Source organism: Arvicanthis niloticus, chromosome 12 (genome assembly GCF_011762505.2).
Source record: "Arvicanthis niloticus isolate mArvNil1 chromosome 12, mArvNil1.pat.X, whole genome shotgun sequence".
Taxonomy (NCBI): domain Eukaryota; kingdom Metazoa; phylum Chordata; class Mammalia; order Rodentia; family Muridae; genus Arvicanthis; species Arvicanthis niloticus.
In genome coordinates this window covers 2,784,075-2,807,432 of record NC_047669.1, presented here as the reverse complement: position 1 = coordinate 2,807,432, position 23,358 = coordinate 2,784,075, and the positions used below count along the sequence as shown (strand labels likewise).

Genomic DNA, 23,358 nt, shown 5'->3' with positions numbered 1-23,358 from the left:
AATCAGTGTCCGCGCTCCGCCTTCGCGTTCCTGCCGCTCCGCCCCTCCGCGCTCTCCGCCCCTCGCCCTGCCCCGCGCGTCCACCCGCGCCCAGTTGCGCTCCGGGGACTAGGCTGGAGCTTGTTCTGGTGGAGCTCGCCAGGGGCCCGATGGGCGGGGCCTGGCGAGGAACCCAGGCGACCCGGCAGGTGGCTGGGCCAGTGGCATGGTCCTGGGAAGGCCACGGGACCAAGGTTTGCCACAGGTTTGCGCCTCAGGCTGCAAGCAGGAGGGTCTCTGCAGCTGGGCGCAAGTCACCACCTAAGTAAGAGCCTCTACGTCTGCGTGGACTTGAACTATGGAACCCCAGATCAGATTTCCTGCCCACAAAACACAGGCAGTGTCACCCAGTGTCCATGTCCACATTTGCGCCTCTTCTGTTATTTTTTTTTTTTTCTTGGTCTCTTTAGATCGATGTAAAAGCACACTGCTGAGGGTGAGTGCACACATTTCAATACGTATTTGCGCCCTCTAGAGTGTGCTTGTTAGGATTTATTGTATGGAGAATACCCCTAATTGATTAGACTGCCGACTCACTGAGTTGCCATTTACTTAGTGACTCTCCCAAGTGACTGACTACTCTCTCTGCTTCTGTATTCGTCCTGGCTAGGGAGTCTCGTGGCTTTTTGGCTTTTCAGATATGGTCTGTCTACTTCAAGCTGGCCTCAACTATGTAGCTCAAACATGATCTTGAACTTTATATTTTTAAAAAGCTGCTGTGTGAACAAGCACATGCTTGTGCACACACTGCTGTGGAAACCAGAGGTTAGCGCTGGTTCTCACCTACCATATGGATCCTGGATTTGAACTCAGGTCATCAGGCTTGACAGCAGGCACCCTTACTCACTGAACCGTCTGGCTGACCCTTCTATTTTTAAAGAATTCAAGCTGGATCGATGGCTCCGTGGTTAAGAGCACTGACTGCTATTCCAGAGGTTCTAAGTTCAATTCCCAGCAACCACATGGTGGCTCACAACCATCCGTAATGGGATACAATGCTCTCTTCTGGTGTGTCTGAAGACAGCTACAGTGTACTCATATAAATAAATAAATCTTTTTAAAAAATATGTTAATCTTTTAAAAGGTTTATTTATTTGTATATTTATATGTATGTGTTAATGTGTCTGTTCCACATATGTGCATGTCCACGGAGGCCAGAAGAGGGCATCGAATTTTCAGGGGCTGCAATTTTAGGCGATTTTGAGCCACCCAAAGGGATTCCTGGGAACACTTTTATTTTCATGGTGTGTTTGTGTGTGTGTGTCTGTGTCTGTGTGTGTGTGTGTGTGTGTGTGTGTGTAAGAAAAAGAGAGACAGAGACACAGTCCTATTGCACTTAAGAGACGCTTTCATGAGCAGGAGTGGGAGTTCATTTCCTGGAGCAGGGGCAGCTCACGAGTGCCTGCACCCAGAAGACTGACTAGGCAGGCATATCGGTTGCACACCTTTAATTCTAGCAGAGGCAGGTAGATGACTGTGAGTTTAAGTCCATAGTGATTCCAGCCAGGGCTACATAGTGAGGTGCTATTCCAAATATAAGGGGAAAAAAGATTTTAAAAAGTGGGAGCAATGGCTCTGGGGCTGCTGCTCTTGTAAGACCCAAGGTCATTTCTCAGAACTCACATCAGGTGGCTCACAACTACTGATGACTTCAGTCCCAGGAAATCTAATACCTTCTTCTGACTTCTGTGGGCACATGCACGCATGCTCTTAACACACACACACACACACACACATACGCACACATACGCACGCTCACAGGAACACAACACACATGTAGACACAGAAAAGTAAATTTGAAAATATATATTATAAATGTTTTAAAACAGAAAAAGATTTGATGCTCCAGCAACTATTAACTCAGGGAGAGTGAGGCCTTGCAACCCTGTCCCCCACCATGACAGTGTGGCTGGCTCTGTTCCTTAGGCCAGCAGCCATCATGTTCAGAGAACTGTTTCACAGGCCCTTTCCACCCTGCAGACATTACACTGTTTTTGCCCTGCCTTCAGGGTGTTCCGAGCTGAGGAGGGCAGATACAGGTGTCCTGTGTAGGGCCCAGCACTCAACAGTCTGTTTCAGCACTTAACCAGTTAAACTGTTACCATTGGCCACCGCCAACAAAGGCTGAGAGCAGCTTCATGAAAGTTGTATGTAGTTTCAGAAAACTTGAATATTTAGAAGGCAACTTTACCTCATGTCCGTTTAGCAGGTCAGCAGGCTTCCCCCAGGGCTGATGACATCCCTAGAATGGTGGTTTTCTTCTTCTTTTTTTTTTTTTTTTTTTGGTTTTTGAGACAGGGTTTCTCTGTGCATTTCTGGAACTCTCTTTGTAGACCAGGCTGGCCTCAAATTCAAGAGATCTGCCTGCCTCTGCCTTCTGAGTGCTGGGATTAAAAGCTTTGACCATCCATGCAGGACACCTCTGTTCAACATTTTTAAAAAATGTTTTTAAGGGGTTGGAGAGATGGCTCATTGGTTTAAGAGCACTGACTGTTCTTCCAGAGGTCCTGAGTTCAATTCCCAACAACCACATGGTGGCTCACAACCATCTGTAATGGAATCTGATGCCCTCTTTTGGTGTGCCTGAAGATGTGACAGTGTACTCACATACATTAAATAAATAAATAAATAAACCTTTAAAATGTTTTTTTAAGTAGCTTACAAAACAGTAGGTTTATATATGGCATTTTCCTATTTGCTCAGCCTTGGTTAGTCTTCCTCCAGCCCTCCTTCCCCACCCCTCCCACTTAACCAGTTCACTTCTAACACCCACCTGTTTATATCATGTAAGTCTAGGATCAAGCAGCTAGAATCTGCTTCGAGAGAGAACATGTATCATTTGATACTTCAAGAATTTTTGTGTCTGCTGGGATTAATGGTGCATGTTTTTAATTGTAGCACTTGGGGGTGGGGGACAGAAGCAGGTGGGACTCCGGGAGTTCAAAGCCAGCCAGGTCTGCATACCAAGTTTCAGGAAGAGTTACATAAGAAACCCCCACAATAGGAAAAAAAAAGTTGCCATCTTTTTAGAGCCCATGGAAATCTCTGTACCCCTTCAATTTCAATATGTATGTGGCTGAACGTAGCATCTGTAAGCTGAGACTCCGATTCTGCAGCCTGCTGGGATTACAGATGTGCACCGCCACGCCCACCTGGGCGGTTTGTGCTCAGACTGACCACAGAGCCTCAAGCATGCTGTGCTGGACTGTACACATGGACCCGGCCCTGTCAGCTCATGGCTGCTCTGACGACTTTAGCATGTCTGTATTCACTATTCCAGACATCAGGCTTTTCTTTCTATTTCATGAGTTCCATTTTCCTTATGAATTTTCAGGTATCTTTTATCTTAGATATAAGTCCCTGTTGTTTTTGCTAAGTTAAAAACAGTATTTCTTAAAAAAACAAAAAACAAAAAAACAAAAAAAAACACAAAAAAACAAAATAAAACCCTAATTTTGACAAGATTCAGATGTAAACTAAAACTCTGACTGTTATACAACAAGTTCCCAGCCCCAGGCAATCATCTACCTTGTGTATGAATCACTTTAGGTGTCTCCTCCTACAGGATCAGTGTCTGTCCTTTTGTGACTTATTTCACTTCGTGTGTTAATATCCAAGGCTCATCCATTGTGGGGAGCCGACAGAAGGCGGCTATCATCTTTGCAGCCATCTTGAGCCATATACCCTGACAAGAGACTTGATTACAATAGCCTACAACAGCTGAGCACACTCTGATAACATCTTGTTTTAGATACCCAGGATCTTCCCTTGGGTGTGTGAGACTTAAGGGCATGACTTAAAGGTGTGGCTTGGAAGTGAGACATATAAAAGGTAGAGGCAGACAGAAGAAATTATTATTAGGAATTAGGCACTTAGCACTTGGAGAAAGAACTTGGAACTGGGAAAGAGACTAGCAACTGGAACTAGGAATTAGGACCTGAGACTTGGTACTAGGAACTAGGGACTTGGAGAGAAGAAGAGAGACTGAAGAATAAACGGGATTGAATCACACTCTGTCTGGTCTCTATTCTTCGAGTCTGTCCTCACTCTTTTTCTTGCTGAACCCCTGCTGAACCCCGACCTGCAGACTGGAGCAACTTGGGGCAGTGCGGGCTCTAACAGTTTAGCTCCCAAGGCTTTTGGCAGTGCGGGTTCCAACATTGACAGAACAGTCCTCAACATTTTTGGCCGCTGTGACCAATGTTGCACATGAGTGTACAGATGTCTCCTCCGTACCTTGCTATTTTTGGTTGTTTTTTGTTTTGTTTTGTTTTTCGAGACATGGTTTCTCTGTGTAGCCCTGTCTGTCCTGGAACTCACTCTGTAGACCAGGCTGGCCTCGAACTCAGAAATTCACCTGCCTCTGCCTCCCAAGTGCTGGATTAAAGGCGTGCACCACCACCGCCCGGCCTGGTTTGTTGTTTTTTGAGACAGGGTTTCTCTGTGTAGCCCTGGCTGTCCTGGAAATAGCTCTGTAGACTATGCTGGCCTGGAACTCAAAGAGATCCACCAGCCTCTGTCTCCTGAGTGCTGGGATGAAGCGCCTGTGCCACCTCTGCTGACTTAGAACTTGCTTTAAAACAAAAAAAGGATACAATGTATAAAATCATCTCTGCCCCCTAACACCAGGCTGAACTTCCTCAGATACTCTTCTCTTCTTACAACTCCCCTCAGTTTAGTTTGTAATACCTGTAGGGTGAGGATAGGGCCAGTCACTGGCACATGGTCTACCTACCAAGGGACACACTGCTGAAAATGACACCCTTTCCTCTGTGGCCCCAAACTCCATGGTTACAAGTGGACCTCTTGAGTATCTGCAATCCATGCTGGAACGTTGCATGTTTTGGTTTTGAGCAAGAGCCACAGCTGCTGCCAGCTCACCGGTGCAGCTCACTGGTGCAGGGTCCCTGCCATGGCCAGAAGGCACTGTCTTGCAGATGTGGGTCTAGAGCAACAGAAGTATAAGGGTGAATATTTTTAAATATCTGGAATAGGCTTTCCAATTTGCCAACACCTAGAGTTACTGAAGCCTCTCCTGGACGCTCAGAGAGTATGGAAAGCCAATGGTGTAAATTATATTACAAACTGAAGATGATTCACCAATTATGAGAGACAATAGACTTGGTAACTCTGTATATAAAACTTTTGACAGTTTGTGGAAAAATAGGGAAAATGATAATGCTGGTTGGTTGCTCCTAGCACCTCTGGATAAACTGGCAAAGACAAAGAATAAGCTCTGTTAAAATTAAGTAACCAACTTCTAGCATCTCAGAATATAGTGAAGAACAACAGTGTACCCAGTGATAAAACTGACCACCTCCAGATGTGCATAGACAGGCTAACCTCCAGATGTGCATAGACAGGGTAAAGGGCTCCTTGTGCCAGACTTTTAGAGTTGAAGATGCTGGTACTAAGCAGGATGAATTAAATGCTGTGAGTTTAATGGGGCCTTGAGGTAGTAGGGGTCAGGCAGAGGCACTGAATCACTAAAGGGAAGGTAATCACAGTCATTGTGATGGCCAGCACAGGTTAAGTAATTTTTATGGTCATGTGGTGCTTTGATTAAGAACGGTGCCCATATGTTCATGTATTTGAATGCTTAGTCATCAGGGAGTGGCAGCAATTGTGAAGGATTAGAAAATTAGGAGGTTGTGGCCTTATTGTAGTAGGTGTGGCCTTGTAGGAGAAAGCAAGTAATGGGGATGGGCTTTAAGGTATCTCCTCTTCCAGGCTGCCTTCAAGCTCAGAGATTGGCATGCCTCTGTCTCCCAAGTACTGGGATTAAAGACATATGCCACCACTTCCCTGTGGTTTTCGTGTTTCAATCCCAGTGTCTCATTCTCCCCCCTCCCCGGTGGATCAGTCTGTGAGCTCTCAGTTACTGCTCCAGGGCCATCATACTGCCTTGCTCCCTGCCATAATGAAAATAGATTAACCCTTTGAAAGTTTAAGCAATGAAATGTTTCTCTTTATAAGAGTCACTGTGGTCACGGTGTTCCCTCACAGCAACAAAACAGTGTCCAAGGCAGGGCATGACTCGTATGCAACTCTAGCACTGGCTAATCAGTCATGGTATTTCTAAGTATGAAATAGACAAGCCCTATTGCACATTTGTGTAAACAAAATATCTTGTGTACTGTATCAAAGCATCACCTGTTCAAAACCTGTTTTTGTTTGTTTGTTTGTTTTTTGAGACAGGGTTTCTCTGTATAGCCTTGGCTATCCTGGAACTCACTCTGTAGACCAGGCTGGCCTCGAACTCAGAAATCTGCCTGCCTCTGCCTCCCAAGTGCTGGGATTAAAGGCATGCGCCACCACTGCCCGGCTCAAAACCTGTTTTTAATGATGTCTCTTAAATGTTTTAGCTTCTCTTTGGCCCACCACCCACCAGGGGCAGCAGAAAGAATGGATAAGGGGAAGTAGACCTGTTTAGAAAGGTTGTCAGGCACAGGTGAGCAGTGGCAGCTCAATCCACTTGAAAACACTTCACAGATAGACCAACAATTCAGTTCGGTAGAATAGGATAGCAAATACGAATTAGCACAGCTAGCTCTCTAAGTAAGCCTAGCTCAGCCTCCGGCACTGGCCATTGAGGCCTTTTTACATTCCCTCCAAACATCACGTGTCTTCTACTGGGTCTTGCCTCAGCACATGAGTCTGTCTCAGGTGAAGACACAGCAACAGAAGTTTTTATGTGTTTCTTTCTGTGGAGTCCTGACAAATGGAGATCAACTACACAATGAAAGGTGGACCAATACATGTGTGTTGCTACAATGAATCCTTCATCATGTGTCCTTTCACGTGCTTGCTTTAGCAGAACATCCTTTTTCTTGTGATTGCTTCAGCTAAGCATTCCTTCACGAGTCTGCCTTAGCCTTTCACTTCAGGAAAACACTCCTTCACGTTTGCCTTTCCAATGAACCCTTAAATTTCCACTTCAATCACCTGTCAGTAAAAGCTGATGGTTTATTAGGTGAGGCAGAAAACAGGGGGTGTGAATTCTGGTAGGAAGTGAGAAACTCTGGGATGGAGACAGACACATGAAACTGAGACGTAACTAGCCATGAGGCACACACAGAATAGAATAGACAGGTTAAGCAAATGGTGTCCAACATAAGGGTTCATAAAACCCAAGAGCCTGAGAAAAAGCCCCGGGTGGAAGGGCGGGGAACAAACACTTCCCAGAGCCAGTCCAGGCCAGTTGGGAGTAGGAAATCACAGAGAGGCCTAAGGCTCCTCTAGAACCTCTGGCTCAGCAGCTGGGTGTCAGAGCTGCGCAGCAGTCTTTTGGAGAAGTCCAGGCACTTGTGGAGGGCAGAGATCCTAGCTTCCTGGGCTAGCCACTGCAGTGGTGGCTGGTGGATACCACTAAGAAGCTGACAGATGGCTGACAGCATGGTGGATGGCCCCTTCCTGTCAGGTTGGTCATGGCCCTTTAAGGCTTGGCTAGCAAGGCAAAGAATGGCCACAGGTAATGGAAGCCATTCTGAGAAAAAACTCTGAATAGGTACAATATGCCTGAAAATGTGCTTAGGTGCTAAAGAAAGAAAAGAAACTGGGTATAAGTAATCGTAGAAAAATAAATAATTTGAAGATGAAGACTCTGAAGGAAAGAGAAGGAGATTAAAGAGAAAATGTTTTCTATGTTAAGAAATGGAGAATACAGTGACGGACATTTGGAGACCCTATAGTTTTGTCCTGTCGTCATAGAACATTATATGTTCAGTAGTGATTACAAGCTTACATATCCTCTTTAAGAAAGATCAGAAGTAAAGCTAACATATACAAGGAGAGGACTGAGATGGAATGCCCGGTTACAGGCCACAGAGCAGAGACTAGAGGGTTCTTTAGACCAGAATAAAGAATCTTCAGAAGAATCTAATCTGAAACCTGTAACAACAGCAAAAAAGGTAGTTCCAGATGAAAAAAAAATGCGCAAAGGCTTGAGGAATTTGAATGGCAGCTCACAGAGATGCAGTGTACTGGGTTAAGTGTATGGATTGTTTGATACCACCTTACAGCAATGCCATACAATAGCTTATGTGTTTCATTTTCTAGACTTTGAAATTTTAAAATATGTATAAATGCAGATACATTACACAACTGATACATATTCAGAATTCCAATGGGCCTTTGCCTTGAATTCTGAAAAGGAACATTTTGAGATTGCACATTTATTAGAGATGGTGGCTGTCTTAGAGATGCCCTTGAAAACTGAAGCTGATCATGCTCCAACACATGTATCCAATAAAATGCAACAATTTCCCAGACATTATAACATAGAACATGTTAGAGATATATCTTAGTCCTACATATCAAACAATTCTAAAAGGATTTAACTACACTTTAAAAGAAATAATCATAGGCTGGGCGGTGGTGGTACACGCCTTTAATCCCAGCACTTGGGAGGCAGAGGCAGGTGGATTTCTGAGTTCGAGGCCAGCCTGGTCTACAGAGTGAGTTCTAGGACAGCCAAGGCTACACAGAGAAACCCTGTCTCGAAAAAGAAAGAAACAAACAAACAAAAACAAAAAACAAAAAACAAACACAAGAAATAATCATAGAACAGAGAGGATATCAGATCTTCCAGAGATGGATTACATAGTGCTTTATTAACCTTAAATGCTAATGAAAAAAAAAAAAAAACCTGCTGAGAGACACTGAATTATGGGTGGAAAAACCTGCTGAACTAAACAGCCTGTTTATATTAAGGATGTCCTGACTTCAAAATGGAGGAAAGGAAATGTGTTACACTGGGGAAGAGGTTTTATATTTGTTTCCACAGAAAAGAAAGCTGTAGATTCTTTCCAAATGGATAAAAATCAGATTTGGCCAGGGGAGACTCCATGAAGTCTTGGCTGCAGAAAGGATGAAAGAAATCAAGAAGGTCAAAACAGGTAAAAGGTAGTGATGGTCACTTTACATGAGAACAGCTCAGAGATTAGCTAGACAGGAAAAGGTTTCCATGGAGGACTTCAGCTGAGCATAACTAGTAAAGCTTGTTGGCTACAGACTCCTCAGGACTTAGTCATGCCATTCTTTCAAATGGTGTAGGCAGAAATTTATAATACAGGTTAATTATACAATACAAACTAATTTACAGAGAAAGATAAACGCCTTACCTGCACAGAGAGCCGTCTCTGACCCATCTGTGCACACAGCATGTCCAGACAGACATGCTTTCTTTCTGTGTCTACTGGATGCTGATTCTGAGCTGATGCTGATTCTGGGAGACCCTGAGAAACCTTGTGGCCCTCCATTTAAAGTAAATTTCCCCCAGTGTAGGTCTCTCTGGGGAAGGACTGGGGAAAGACTAACAGTAACATTCAGGTATTTTATCAAGGTTCTTACATAGGGGAACCTGGCCATCGCTTCATTCAAGGGGTTCTGGGTCTGCAAACTGACTCAAGTCTGGAAAATGGTTCATGGACTGAGATTCCCTTTTCCCACAATCCAGTATAGCTTTCCTTTTGTTTGAGACATTTTCTGCTTATCCAGATCAAACATGTATCTCTATCTTTGGGCTTTTCCACCCATTCCCCATTTTCCAAAATAACTCTGAGATCTAGTATAATTAAATGTCCAGGCTATAAACTTGGGCTTGTTCCTCAACTACCTCATAACTTACTTAACCCATTTATTCTGGAGTGCCACATGGCTGGTCACCTCTCCTCAGTTTCATGTGTCTGTCTCCTCAGAGGTTGGGGCAAATTTCTTCCTGGGTGCCTGACTCTATCTCAGAATTCTCTCTCCCTACTGGAATTTCTACCTCCGATTTCCTGCCTCAATAGGACATCATTTTTCACTGACAGGGATGTTCAGCCCTACAGTAAGTCACACAGCAAAGCCATCTGTAGTGAATGACTCTCCTGTCTGGCCGCATGTTTAGGGCCTTAGAGATCCCCACTAGAGGCTGAGTTAGAGTCCGTGCTGTCTGAGATATATCCTTCCCTGCATGGTTTCCTCTTGTGCTCCATGACACCTGTACTTCCTAGCAGGTATTTAGTCCTTCTTCTTCCTTCAGGGTTCTGCTTACCTGTGCCCCTCTGACAAACACCTCTGCCATCACACTGGAGACCATGCCTTCACCCTCGCCTCTCTTCACCTGGTTTTCTTCCTCCACATCCTCATTTCTTCTCCCTTTGCCATGACATTCACACCCCGAACGTTGCTTAGTGCTAAGGACTTCTGCTGAATGAGGTATCCTGATGTGTGTTTGAGGATACAGCTAAAAGCTAAGATGCCATCCAGAGTCAATGCTTAAGATTGCTAGTCCTCCAGATATTTCCTAGAGACATTAGGACGAGGCATGGTCAGTACAGAGAGCCTGCTTAGCACATGCTCAGCTCCAAGTTCAATTCCAGCACCACAAAGACCAAACGACAGGCAGTAGCTAGGGAGATGGTTCTGTGGGTAACGTGCTTGCTACACAAACATGAGGGCCTTAATTCTGTCCCAAGTAGCCACATAAAAGCCTGGTGTGATGGTGAGCGCTTGCAATCCCATGCAGAGTTTGGCCCTGCATGTTGGTCATCACCTCCCTCCCATGTAGTTGTCATAAATCTCTGTGGGGGCCTCTAGCCCCTTGATGGAACATGTATTTCTATGAATACTCATTGTAATACTCACTTAAAGAAAAATAAAATGTAACCACACTGGATTTTTGAACTGCTTTTGTTGGGATACACAAAATGTGAGAGGGGAAAAAAAAATAAAGTTGTTGAAGCTTGCTCATTGGAGCTTTGCTCCACCCACCAAATGTGTATGTTTGTGTGTGTTGGTGTATGTAGTATGTATGTGTATGTATGAAGTTGTTGGAGACTGCTTGTTGGAGTTTTGCTTCATCCATCAAACGTATGGTTAGTTGGAGCTTTGCTCCATCCACCAAATGTCTGTATGTGTGTGTGTGTGTCCATTTGTGTGTCTGTGTGGTGTATGTTTAAGTGTCTGTGTGGTGTATGTTTGTGTGTGTGTGTGGTGTATGCTTGAGTGTATGTATGTGTGTGGGGTGTGGCATGTGTGTCACTGCTTCTCCCCTTTCCTCACCAGTCCCAGAGAATCAAGCTTTGCCCCTTGCCCCCATGGAACACTGTATGAATCAAGCATTATCCCCTCAGTAATCAACTGCCAATTCCATACCCTGCCTCAGTTTACCCTGACTCATTGAAGCTGGTCTTTGACAGTTTTTGGTGATTTTGAGGTTAGCCTGGTTTACATATCAAGTTCCAGGACAATCTGGGTTAGAGAGAGAGAGAGAGAGAGTCCATTTCCACAGAGACAGAACTAGGTGGACTCGGCATGCCTTTAATCCCAGCATTCAGGAGGCAGTGCAGGCTCCCCCAGCACTGTGAGTACCTTCTACATATGAAATTCTCAAACAAGAAAGAAGGAAAACCTACAGTGGTGAGCAAGTGAGGAAGACCTGTTACCACGTCCATGCATGCACGTCTACGTTGTGCAGAAATGCACACATCTCTTTACCTCCTCCTAAAAGGGCAAACCCCAGCTGTGCTGGAGGTGAGTCTTCAAACAGATGGCTCATCCAGGCTGGCACAGAGCATCCATGGGGCAGGTGTCATGGGCAGAACATAAAGGTGACTCCAATTTGTGTGTTGCCTGCACACACATCTGTGTACCTGGTGACTTCTGAGGCCAGAAGAGGGTGGTATCATATTCCCAGAACTGGAGTTTCAGAGAGCTGGGAGCCACCATGTAGGTGCTGGGATTGAACCCCAGGCCTTTGCAAGGGAAATCAGTGCTGTTAACTGCTGAGCCATCTCTTCAACCCTATTGTTTCTTCCCCTTTAAGATTAGGTGTAGTTCAGGCTGGCTTCAAACCATCAATCTTCCTGCCTTTGCCTCCCAAGCAAATGGGATGGCAGGCATGAACAAATTGTACTCAATTTGCTGAAACTTAAACAGCCCCAGGCCCTCCCCACCCCTCAGCCCAAGTTCAAAAGCAGTTAGGTTCGATGAAGTCATTAGGGTGGGCCTGAGACATTCTAGTCAGACACCTACCAGATGTGAAGCCACAGGCCAAAACCCAGGCATTGACAGGCTAAGAGGCTTCAGAGGAAACCCACAGTACTGTGAGGATTCATTTTACCTAGGCCACCAGTGCAAGGTGCTGTCACGGTAGCCCTGGCAGACAAATGTACTAGGTCTTGGGAAAGAAAGCTACCTAAAGCAATCCTGTTAAATGGTCTGCTGTCCTGGCTTCCACTGAAAAGTTCTGTTCCAAATCCTTGCATCAGCCAGGAGGAAGCAATCCATTTGGTGTATCTTCCATGAAGACTGAATGGATTGCTATACAGGATAGGGGTCTTTACTTGCCTGGGGGTAGCCACATCAGAGGGATGAAAGCTCTACAGAGCCCCTCATTTCTAAACGTAGCTGATTCTCTAAGTTTTCTGCATGCTCTTTCAAGTCCATTAAGAAGTGTGCAGATGCCACAGACAGAGCAACCACAGTGTCTTATGTTCTTTCCAAATTAAAACATTTTCAGCTTTAGGACTGAGGAGAGAAAAACCTAAGAGCAGAGAAGAAATTAAGTTATTGCTGGAAGCAGTTGCCATGGCACTGAGCTGTCCTTGGAGCTGCCAGCTGCCACTTGATTTCTCCGTTTTCCCTGCAGATGAAGGAGTGCATGAAGCTGAGGACCTGCCTCCCACTGTATGGGAGAAAAACTATGCATTTTAATTAGAAAGTTAACCAATGATGCAAACTTATGTCTTTAGAGTGACTATGCAACCAAAGTATAGGACTTCTCTCTCACTTCAACTATTACATGATTTTGACAAAAATGCAGGTACTATGGGCTGGAGAGGTGGCTCAGTGGTTAAGAGCACTGCTGCTCTTTCAGAGGTTCTGAGTTCAATTTCCAGCAATGACATGGTGGCTCACAACCATCTATATATAATGGGATCTTCTGTCATGCAGACATCACTCATAACACATAAAATACACAATAAATATAAAAAATGCACACACTTAACTGCTAAGGCTGGGCCTAAGAGTCTGCATTATTTTTAACTGTAAATGATAAGGTTGAGGTAGTGGGTATTGGTAAGACGGCTCAGCCACGAAGTAAAGAGCAATGGCTAACCTTCTGGAGGATCAGAGTTCGAATCCCAGCACCCACATATCGACCCACAACCATTTGTGGGACTCCAGTTCCAGGGGACATCAGCTGGCCTCAGTGCACACTGTATAAATGTGGTATAGACACACATGCAGACAAAACATACACACAAAATAACATAAATTTAAAAAGAATCTTAAACTGTAAAATATAATCAACACAAAATCGACCACCTTAGCCCCTTTTTTTCTCATCTATCCTTCAAATGTGGTGTACAGCTAACAATGACCTTGGATTCTTTTTTTTCTTTTCTTCTTCTTTTTTTTTTTTTTTCCGAGACAGGGTTTCTCTGTGTAGCCCTGGCTGTCCTAGAACTCACTCTGTAGACCAGACTGGCCTCGAACTCAGAAATCCGCCTGCCTCTGCCTCCCAAGTGCTGGGATTAAAGGCGTGCACCACCACCGGGCGGCGACCTTGGACTCTTGATCCTCCTGCCTTCACCTCCCTAGACTTGTGCCACCACACTTCACGCATTCTGTGGTGGGGACTGAACCCAGCGCTTCATGATTTCACATACTGAGGTGCATCTTCAGCTCCACCACAAACCACTCGCTTTAGAGACAGGGTCTGCTATGTAGCCCAGGTGCCATGACCCATTTCTAAGAACAGAGGACGTTGAGTATTTTACAAAAACTTAAACCATTCCCATTAAGTAGCATCTGTCCTCCCACAGCCTGCATTGGTGACTGGGTGTGGGGATTTGTGCACCGTGGGCCCAATATTTGAATGACAAGCTCTTTAGTTAGAGTCATTTTGGTACCAGGCAGTAGCAGGTGTTGTGACAAACACATACCAGTGTTGTTTGGGCATTTCTTGGCCAGTGGTATGCGAACAGGCAATGTGATTTGGAGTAGACAGAAAGCCTACCTACCTCAAGAGGTTAGCTAGGGTCTGTACAGTGCAGGAGGCACAGCTACTAATGCTTGCTCTGGTTTGGAGACGGTCCGGGTGATCCTCCATTAACTTTACATGCTGAGGGCCAGTTCCTATTATGAGGTACTGGGAGCATTAGTCCAGTATTTAGGGGTGGGGATTTCATAAACCCAACAGAGTGGAGCCTAGGCCCCAGGAAAGGAGGCAGAGAAAGCAGTCTCTTACTACATTAAACACTGCTTCTCTGAGATCCTGGCAGAAGTCTTCACCACCTGCCTCACTGTTTGTTGCTCAGGTTGGCAGTCTGTTGGGAAGCTGTCGTGACTTACCTTCTTCTTGCCAATCTTTTCTTCTTTAAAGGTTTATGTATATGAGTACACTGTCACTGTCCTCAGACACACCAGAAGAGGGCATCGGATCCCGTTACAGATGGTTGTGAGCCACCATGCGGTTGCTGGGAACTGAACTCAGGACGTCTGGAAGAGCAGTCAGTGCTCTTAAACCAATGAGCCATCTCCAGCTTCCTTCTTGCCAATCTTATGATACCAGCAGTATCAACATCTTTATATATGCTAGTACTTTCCCTTTCATTATTGTCAAGAAATATCCTAGTAATGAATCACTGAGTTAAAACCCAGCTCTTGCTGGGTCCAAACACAGCAGGCAGCCATCACTATCAACAATACCAAGGCACATACCACTAACTACTACTATGCTTTTGGTTTTCCAAGACAAGGTTTCTCTATGTAGCCCTGGCTGTCCTCTGCAGACCAGGCTGTCCTCAAACTAACAGAGATCTGGCCACCTCTGACTCCAATTGCTAAAAGCAAAACCAATGACACAATAGAATTATCCACTGAAAGCTACCTCATCTTCTGTCATTATTTCCCTGATCATCAGTGGTGACAGGTGATAGGCAGGCTTTGCTCACATAAGCGCACAGTTCTCTTCTTTGGCTGTTAAGCTGGAATTGAGGCTGGGAATGAGGCAAGTGTCTGTACTTTTGAATCTTAATTCCTCACCTCCAGCTTCACTGGCTCTCTGCACTGTTGTCTGTGGTGGTTTGTGTGAAATCAGAAAATAAACAAAAAGAGACAACAGAATCAGGCTAGCAAAGATGGATCAGTGGAAACCTGAGGATCCAGTTTCCTCCTGAGATCCCATGGTCAAGACACAAATGTGGAAGTCAGAGGATAACCTGAAGGAGTTGGTTCTCTCCTTCCACCTTCTGGGTTCCAGGGACTACATTCATTCAGGCCATTGCTGGTGGCAAGTGTCTTTACTCACTGAGCAATCTATCCAAGGGCAGGGCCTTTCCTTGAAGTCACAGAAATCTGCTTATCCCTACTTTCCAGAGTGCTAGAAATAAAGGCATGTGTAGCAACGCACAGGTTTCTGGTTAAACCAGCTTTGTTGATATTCTGTTATGCTCCAGTCTGTTTCCTAGCATTAACCCTTAACTTTTCCGTTAGACGAGATGACCACCAACACAGCTTCCTTGATTTAAATGTTTTAGTACTGTTTTTCATACCCAACTGTAACAATGCAGCAGCCACATGTAGGTACTTTTTTTAAAAAGCACTTTTCTTAACTTTTAAAAAACTTTTTAAAAAAACAATTACTTCATGTGTCCAAGTGCAAGTGGATCCCAAGGGATCATACTTGGGATTGGTGACAAATGCCTTTATCTCTGGAACTGCCTGGATGACCCACATGGAGGAGTTTTACTCTCTTAGCAGTGGCTAGTGAACCATTGGAGCAAGAGCGGGGTGCCATTCATTCATGTGGGCAACAGTACTATGATTAAAAGCATAGGCACTTTATTTGTAAGCACCCTGAACCATGGCTTCTCTGCTGGACTAACTGGGAGAACCCTGTTTCCTGTAAAAGCACTGACTTTGGTCCTTGCACACCTCTCCCTATTTGTATGGCTTTTCCAAAGTGGTGAGGCCTCATCTTTCAAGGCCAGGAAGATGCACTCAGCAAATAGCCTCTCTCAAGTAGGCTTTAACCTTTGACACCGTCAATGTTGACATCTACGAAGTTGACACTTGGGGACTACACAATAGTTATAAATTTGTGTCTTGACAAAGTTTTTGATTTTGCACTAGGCCTCATTGGTTGCTATTTGCTCTTCTATGATTTATCTTCGAAAAATTAAGGAGTAGGTGGTAGGCAGTTAAGAATGAAATTCCATCTCATGAAAGGGGGCAGGTGAAAACGGCACCTCAAAAGTTGACAACACAGGACTTTGTATGCAGTAATCTCCAAAACCAGAATACCTGGGGGGTGGGGGGGGTTTGTGTACTACTGGGTCAAGTGCTATGTAGCAGGAAACGCCTACGCCTCCAGAGCCCAGTCAGCCTGGGAACACTTGTACTTCTACTTAGCCACTGTGGGTTTTTGCTTTGGTCTTGTCTTAGCAACCCCTCTTCTCATTTTGTGTAGTCCTAAGAAAATCTACTTTCTGGTCTAGAAGGCCTTGCAGAGAGAACCCACACTCATGGCCTGGAGCACTTTTAAGTGCTGGCCAGCCTGTAGCAAGTCAGTGCCCAGGGTCTTGTCCTGTGCTTAACAAGTTCAGTCCTGATTCCAGCACCCCATATTGTGCACACCCACTTCTTGCTTCCTTATATGCCTAAATTCCATTACTAGATTTCTTATTAGATAGATATCCCCTCTGGCTCTATAAAGCAGTTTCCACTTACAAACCACGCATCTGACTAGCACTGACTTGTACCTTCTGGACTTAGTCTTTAAAAAAAAAAAGAAAAAAAAAAGCTAGCTCTTCTGCTCTTGCTAGGAAACACAAGAGCAACCAATGCTTACCCTCTAGGTATAAGTATTGACTTGGTTTAGTATGTACTTATAGGCAGAATCTTACTACGTAGCCCAGGCTGGCCTTGAATTCCTACCATTTCTTCCCTAGCCTGTCTTCAGTAAATCAACCAGCCAAAACCCTGGCCAAAAGCCTGGCCCAGGGCAGCAACCACAGGCTACAGCTTCACACCATGGATGTGTCACCAGTCCCATTAGCTGACCCCAGCCCTTAGACTGGAGGCGTGCTCAGTAATGGAGTCCTTGCTCTTCATGCTGGAGGCTCTAGAGTTCACCTCTAGCACTGTAAACATCAAAACCAAAGTTAAGTCCCTTCTCCCCACTTTCCAGTAAACTTTCAACCTTGTGAAGAGAAAATCAGGAAATGGAGAATGAAGGGAAAGAAGGAAGTGTATTTCAAAGACCACACCCCCCAACCTGACCCTTCTTCCTCAGGTGCCTGCAGTACCATGATGCCCCAGCTGCAACAAAGAGTCAAGCACACCCAGTGGGCCCTGCTCATGTTCTTGGAATGCAAGAAGGCTGTCTCAGCAGTGACTACTTTTCAGAGCCCTGCTTTTGAGAGCATACTTCATGAATCACCACAGAGGAAGCTACCAAACCTACTACGGCAAGCTCATTAGTCTTCTTTTCTGTAGACAGATCTTGTTTTTATATGGTCAAATGTTTTCTCCCTTCTCTGGAGAGACACAACTCTGGTGACTTCCTAAAGACATGGATGGCCTTTGAGGCAGCCAGCTGTTGGCTCTGCAGGTCTACAGAAAGGAATTCATTGTTTGCCTAATTCATTTGAGATTAGCAAATCACAATAAAAGACACACAGACAAGTTTCTTTCACTGGGTGCTTTTTAGGTTTTTTTTTTTTTTTTTTTTTTTTGAGACAAGGTCTCCCTGTGGAGCCTAGCTTGCCTGAAGCTCCCTCTATAAAGACCAGGCTACTCTTAATCTCAAAAAGAGCCAGGCTCTGCGTCCAGAGTGCTAGGATTAAAGGTGTCTGCTACCATGCCTAGTCTCTATAGGAAGACTTGTAACTGAAAATGGACAGTCTCTTTACTTCCTCCTTCTTAGCTACTTACTAGCACTGTAAGGGAAATACATTTGCAGCAGTGCTCTCCAGACTCTTCAAATACAGACCTAGTAAAGGCTCCTGTGGAGAGCTTCTCTATATTTAAAGAATCCATAGACACAAGGGGACTCTGTCTCCTGTCTCATCCTGTCTGAATCACCAGGAAGACCTGATAGAGACTCCAACTCCAGTCACCTCGAGCAACAGTTAATGATCCTACTATGAGCAGCTCCCAGTAAAGTCAGAGTTAGAAGGCACGCTATACAGAATCACTAAACTGTAATGGACAGCATTGTTACCCTGGCAACACAGTGAGACAATGTAATGATTCTAAGGATTTTTTTTTTGTAATTCTTTTTACAAGTCAGGTGCCATAAACATTCAAATAATGAATTGAAAAGCATGTTTACAACATCAAAAGAATTAAGATGAAATATAAACCTCTTACAATTTTTATACATATTAACCAAATCACATAAGCCACAGATAAATGTTCAAGTTTAACAATATAATGAAAAAACATTTAAATTCTTAATAAAATCTTCCTTCAACATTCATTTTTTTAAACTTACCATTATCCTAAGTAATCTATGCGGTTTAGGATACAATACCAAAAAGGCATCCACAGAACAAAGCAGATACAAAGCTGTGTCAGAACTTTCTGGAGTGCTCTGAAGGGTGAATGGCATAGAAAGGCAACAAGCTTCAGGTAGGCAGGTGCAACCCAGGGACTCTGGAGTCCCACTGCTGATCCAGCACACTAGGCTGCACCCAGCATGATTAGTCTACTCAATTCTTACGTTTCATATCTGGGCTATAGGGTACTATATTCCAAACACAACAATTTTAAAGCACAAATGCTTTAAAAAGAACTTATAAGCAAAAGAATTGCTCAGATTTTCAAAACCATCACATTTACAAAAATATTTCCCTTAAACATGGAATTGCTCCAAAACACTGATTTACAAATATAAAAGTAGTATGAAAGACCCAAAGCATATGCATGTGTTACCATATAAGTCACCAAAAGTTCAAACATAACTATTAATATTAATGTATTATCCTAAGCAGATGGAAGCCTCCTCTAAGTGATCTGAATACTATGTGGCATGCAGTGGAGGTGTCTACCTTTGTGATTCCTCAGAGATAGCTGCTATTAGTTCACAGTTTTCCAAAAACTAACAGTCACGCCCAGCCCAAGAGTTGCCTGTACTCCAACGAGAGGGATGAGGATGGGGCAATATAAATGCACCACACCATAGGTGTCAGCTCTGAATGCCGGCATCACTAAGCGCTCTGGGATTGTTTGATAGCTATCTTCTTAATGCTAAATGTTTTCATGTTTTTGTTTGCTCACATTTTAAGACTTGGACAAAAAGCCCACCCACCCGACAGTTTATTTATGTATATGAATAGTAGAGGCAGTCAATGATACCAGTATGGAGATGACCTTATCCAAACAGTTTTAGAAATGTGAGAACCAAAATAATTGAGTGTTCCTATACCTGACAGCTGCTAGTTACAAAGGCTAGATGAGAGCAATACTATGTGCTGTATAATGATTAGGATACAGTGAGTGGTCTCACATCAACCCCACTCCACAGTACCAGGAAGAGCAGAAAGCTCAGCCCTCGAGAAGATGATGTTATGGTTTCCTTACTCAGAAGATACCAAATAAATCTTATGGGATTAAAAATATGAAAAACAAACAAGTAGGAGAGCTGTCAGTACTTTAGAAAAGATAGAAAAAGGGAAACTGACTACTACTGTATCAATAAAAGCTGAACCACCCTCCTTCAACGCCAGGTGGGCTTCATGTGTGAAAGGGAAAGCAGGGATTTAGGCCAAGAACTGAGTTCTGGTTTCTGGGATGAGTCAGTCATCCTTTTGTTAGGTGTGGTGTGTCACCATGAACCTGGTAGCAGGTACCACGGGATGCTGAGCAGTTCTTCCTACAGCTGTAGGATACAGAGGCAAGAAGGCCTTTTTCAGAGGGAACCAGACTCCAACTTGGTATGTTTGGTGTCATCATCAACACCTGACTACATGAGACCTGTTTTTAAGAGAGGACCATGTCAGATTCATTTGCTGTTCAGAGGCAGAAGGGGAGGGCCTTTCTTTTTGTTGGGTTTTTTTTTTTTTTTTTGGAGACAGGGCCTAAAGTGTCCTAAAGTGTCTTAGTCCTCTCTATGCAAACCAGGCTCATTTCCAATTCAGAGATCCACCTGCCTCTGACTTCTGAATGTTGGGATTAAAGGTGCATGTCACCATGTGCAGCTGAAAAGAACCTTTTTCTAAGCCGTTTCTATGTAAAGTGATGTGTGGGGCAGTGCATGGGGGGCAGGGTGGGTGAGGAGGAGTAGAGTAAGACCCATGAACATTTTTGTCTGAAGCACAAGTCATAAATTGATTATGACTGTCTATGTAGGACACACCGATCCAGAGGAAATCAACACTGAATCTTATCATCGGTGTAAAGATAAAGATGTACATTTATTCCCATGAGTTACAAGTGCATTGCATTGCTGTTCACACTAGCAGGCAGTCTTTATAGAACCCATTTTCCATTGCTGTCAAAAAAAAAAAAAAAAAAAAAAGTAAAAATAAAAACCAAGAAAACAAAAGGACAGCTGAGAAATTAAAAGTTAACAATATAATTATCTTTCCTACATTATCTTCTGGGTGGCATTCTCTTCATGGAATACAACTCAGAGGTCACAACAGATTTCGCTTAATCAAAGGATGTGACACTTGGACACTGGTCTCTGCACAGAGACCTTAACAGTCATGCAAGAGCACAGTAAGTATTGAACAAGGCAAATTTCTCGTCAGAGAGCAGTGAGGAGGGTCAGGAGGCACCGCACTGGGAAAACACCTCAACTCCACAGCACACAGTGCAGGGACAAGATATAGGAAATAAAAGAGCTCAAACAGTTACTGCTGCCTTTTGTGACATTAACTCAGCAGTACCAGAAACATTTCTAACTTGGCAACAGAACAGAGCTTCATGAAGAGGGCTCATGAAGGTTTTATTACATACAAGTCACCACACTGCTGAAGAGTGAGCTCGCAATGCTGACATGCTGTAGGAGAAGAACTGTACACGTTCTCATTTAAAGATGCAGTGTTCCTTTGCTAAATCCCAAGGCAGTAAATGTGGTTACGAAAACAGCCTTCTGTGTCGAACAGTTCAAGGCTCTATGGAGTGCCGCCCTGAACATCGAGGTCAGCTTGCTCTCTATTTTTCTGGAAACATGCACAGCTTAGTGCACGTCCATCTTGCAGCAAATGACAAGCACAGCTGTTACTTTCAATTGCTGGCCAAGGAGAGCATCTAACATTTTGGCAAGCGCTACACCTCCATTAAAATACAAGTAACCATATAAAAGCTGCAGAATAACATTGCTGGTGCAATGCTTCCTTTCAATTTCATTTAAACAATGATCAAATTTTAAAAAAAGCGGGCAAATAGTACATACCTTAAATTTGGGACTAACATGATAGAAAAATGCCCCTAAAGGACTCCTGCGACAGAAGCACCTGCCCCTGCAACTTGTAACAGCATCCAGGGACATCCACAAGCTCCTACTCTGTCTGGGTAGACAGTCAGTTACTAGCCAACAGATGAAGTGCATATCTGGAGCTGTCACTGACTTAAGGTGCCTTATGTCACAGCCTTCCCCACTGTTAAGTGAGGTGCCAATAACTGGAACAAGTCTGGAAAGACTCTCGCTCTGATGAGGCTGATGTTTCAGCAGATGACATGTAAAAAGGATTCAGGACAGGGAGAAACCACTGCATCTTTCAAACAGAAAGCAGTTACTGACTAAATAGTAAGCAGTTAAATGCACTGACAGTGCACACTGCTGCAGGGCCTGCTGCCAGGAGAACTCTGGACTGAAGGAATTCCATGAAAGTATAAAAGCCACTACTACCAGAAACTGCTCCTCTGAATGGCTCAAAGGAGTCAAGAGTGGGTAAGCTGAGACGGGCTGGAGACAGGACCAGGGTCAAGAACTGGGGGGACACCGACATCTGAACTCGTCCAGTCCTCTGAGCCCTTGTCCTGTAAAACAAAGACAAACTCAGGAGTAAGGATTGAGCCATGTTAGAACAATAAAGTTCTTTCTCTCTCTCTCTCTTTCTCTCTTTCGTGAGCGCGCGCACGCACACACACACACACACACGCACACGCACACGCACACGCACACGCACACGCGCACGCGCACGCGCGCACGCACGCACGCACGCACGCACACCAATGTGTAATGTGCAGGTCTGGAAGACTGAGGCTCTCCCTCATTCCACAGCCATTTTTTTTTCCAGACAATTCTTAAGAGCCGAGTTGGTACTGTGTGGTGGTCTGAATGAAAACGGTCCCCATGTGCTTATAGGGAAAGGCACAATTATAAGGTATGGAGTTGAAGTAGGTGTGACCTTGTTGGAGGAAGTGTGTCACTGGGGGTGGCTTTGAGGTTTCAGAATTCAGGCCTAGAGGCTCACTGTCTCTTCCTGTTGCCTGCCAATCTGGATTTAGAACTCCTAGCTACCTCTCCAGAACCATGTCTTCCTGTGAGCCACCATGCTTCCCTCCATGACGATGATGAACTAAACCTCTGAACTATAAGCCTGCATCGATTACATGTTCTCCTTTATAGAGTCGCCGTGCTTATATTATCTCTTCACAGCAATACAACCCCTAACTAAGTCATATAGTGACTAAGGGAAGACACATGGACACTCATAGCCTTGCTGGCTTCCCAAGATACCCACCACTCCCACAGTTAAAAACCAGACTTTACAAAAATCTTTTCAAAATACTGTATGCATCTTCTTTCTATTCTTAGGAAGACTCCCTTTCTCAGGATGACCTGTGCTCACAATGGGATATGCTGTTAACGCCCAAGTTTTCTCTTACTGAGAACAAACTAAGCTCTGATGGCAGTGAAGATAGTAGACTGTGGTTCTGAGAGGTGAAAGGCCATAGCTGGTTCCCAGTGGTGGATGGTGGGAATGAACCACCAGGTCAAGGGACTTCATCTATCCTCCAGTCAGCCTCCATTTGTCTGTGCTGAGCAAAATAGCCACCTGCCTTCCCTCCAGCAGTCTGCATACGGCTGGCTAACTGCAGTGTCACCATAGGAAAATACAACATCTCTCCTCACCAAATCTGCTCTCACCATATTTAGGCTCTCACAAAACACTCACTGCACAGTAACAGTACTTATTCACTTTGTACTATCTCTGAGAAACGGAAGCATTGCTACATAAACCCTGCTGAAACCTGTGGTTTTTTGATAAGGAAATCTAGTTGAGTTGGTGCAGTGACCAAGTGCTTCAAATGCCAAAAAGATCTTCTCTCTAGAAACTTTACCGACTTGATATGCTGCTCGCACAAAGA

The 23,358-nt window shown here is 44.4% G+C and overlaps 1 protein-coding gene across 2 annotated transcripts in view; it reads right to left on the bottom strand.

Annotated features, from left to right (window-relative positions):
• Positions 1–18,279: 18,279 nt before the first annotated feature.
• Mapk1 (mitogen-activated protein kinase 1) overlaps positions 18,280–23,358 on the bottom strand; it is a 60,055-nt gene continuing 54,976 nt past the window's right edge. The window contains exon 9 of one of the 2 annotated variants that reach the window (XM_034514996.2): positions 18,280–22,023. The gene's annotated coding sequence lies outside the window, so the exon portion shown is untranslated. The remainder of the gene's footprint in view (positions 22,024–23,358) is intronic. The other variant, XM_034514997.2, reaches the window with a different exon arrangement.